The sequence below is a fragment of the Gracilinanus agilis genome, unplaced genomic scaffold (genome assembly GCF_016433145.1).
Source record: "Gracilinanus agilis isolate LMUSP501 unplaced genomic scaffold, AgileGrace unplaced_scaffold50064, whole genome shotgun sequence".
NCBI lineage: Eukaryota > Metazoa > Chordata > Mammalia > Didelphimorphia > Didelphidae > Gracilinanus > Gracilinanus agilis.
Genome location: NW_025384760.1, coordinates 1 through 1,459, shown reverse-complemented (window position 1 = coordinate 1,459; position 1,459 = coordinate 1). Strand labels below are relative to the sequence as shown.

Below are 1,459 nucleotides of genomic sequence, written 5' to 3'. Positions count from 1 at the left end.
AGCAATTTCCCTTCTCTTGGGCCATGTGGCTGTGAGACCCTAGGCAGAGCTGTGCCTCTCTCTGGGCCTTAGCTCTCTGTAGGAGGTCTGGGAGTGCCTGTGCCCAGGGAAGCTCCTTAGAAACCCAAGGTATCCTTGGGCTTGTCACAAAGCCCAAAATAGACTTGCCCCTGTCCGGCCCTGTCCCTCCCTCTCTCTCCACGGATCTTCTCGCTGCACCCCCCCATCTCCAGGACTCCCTGGGGAGGCTCTGAGGCTCTGTCCCTCATTGGTCTGAGAAAGCTGCCATGCCCTTACAGAGCTTGGGCCCCCGCCCCAGACGCCCATTTATACCCCCTCCCACTGGGCCCAGCTGCTGGGACTCCATCTCGCGTCCTGACCTCTTCCTATCTGCTGTGCGCTTTGCAGGGGAGCTAGGTGAGCGGCTGGGGCAGGCTCCCCGGGGGCTGGGCTGCTGGGACCGTCAAGGTGGGGGCCCTCTGCTGGGGTGGAACTCCCTCTAGCTGCCTCCCAGCGGGATGTCCACGGCCCCCTGCCCCTTTGGCTCTGTCCACTCCACAGGCTGGGGTGGAGCAGAGCCCTGGGCCTCGTCTGGGGACGTTCTCCTTGGGTATCCGGAGAAGCTGGGGTGGGGGGTGCCTGGACGGCCCCTCTTCTGCCCACCGCTAAGAATGCCCCTGCCAGGAGGCTGACTGAGCAGGGGCGCTTGTCTCTTCCCCTTGGGTCAAGGCGGTGAAGGGGGCCAGGGCTATAAATAGCTCCCTCTTCTCTGGCCTGAGGGGCCACCTGTGCTGGCCTGTCCCTTTAGCCAAGACTCCAGCCTGAGCTGGGTGGGGAAGGAGTCACTCAAGAAACAGCTGCAGGAGCGATTTGGGATCCGCCCCCCCCCCCCAATAGCAGCCCATTTTTAGAAGCACTTTCTCCCCTGACTCCTCCTGGGCATTTTCCAGGATAAGGCTGGCCAGGGAGGACGTGGCCCTTGGGTGGGGGTCCCAGGGGCCCCCCCCCTTAGCCTTTGTCTTTCTGTCTCCACAGATTATAACACCAAGACGTCAAGATGGGAGAGTGAGTAGCTTCCCCCCCCACACACACAATTTTCTAGCTCTGCCTCTAGCCCTGACCCTAACATGTCTTCTCTCTCTTTCCTTTGCCCCTTTCCCTCTCCCTGCGCAGTGAAGAGGTGAGTACCGGGCTGGGCCAGGGGAAGGGGCGCCATGGGCAGGCCTGGATCAGCGAGCCTCTGCCCAAGCAGGCTCTCTCCAGACTGAGTGGGCCTTTCAGGGGCTGGGCTTCGGGGAGGCCCGGGCTGCCTCTAGGGCAGGAGCAATCAGAGGAGGACAGAGAGGCCTGCCCTCCAGGCTATACGTGCCCAGCCCTCTCCCCCAAAAGGATGCCCACGTGCCTGACACCCACAGCAGAACACCCAGCATGCCCCGGCCCCATCTGGGATCCTCTGACC

General features: G+C 62.6%; 1 long non-coding RNA gene across 1 annotated transcript; it reads left to right on the top strand.

Moving 5' to 3' along the window:
• Positions 1–327: 327 nt before the first annotated feature.
• On the top strand, positions 328–1,453 carry LOC123255685. Its single transcript, XR_006506784.1, has 3 exons — positions 328–417; positions 1,036–1,065; positions 1,174–1,453. It is a non-coding gene; the product is annotated as an uncharacterized LOC123255685 (long non-coding RNA).
• The last annotated feature ends 6 nt before the right edge of the window (positions 1,454–1,459 follow it).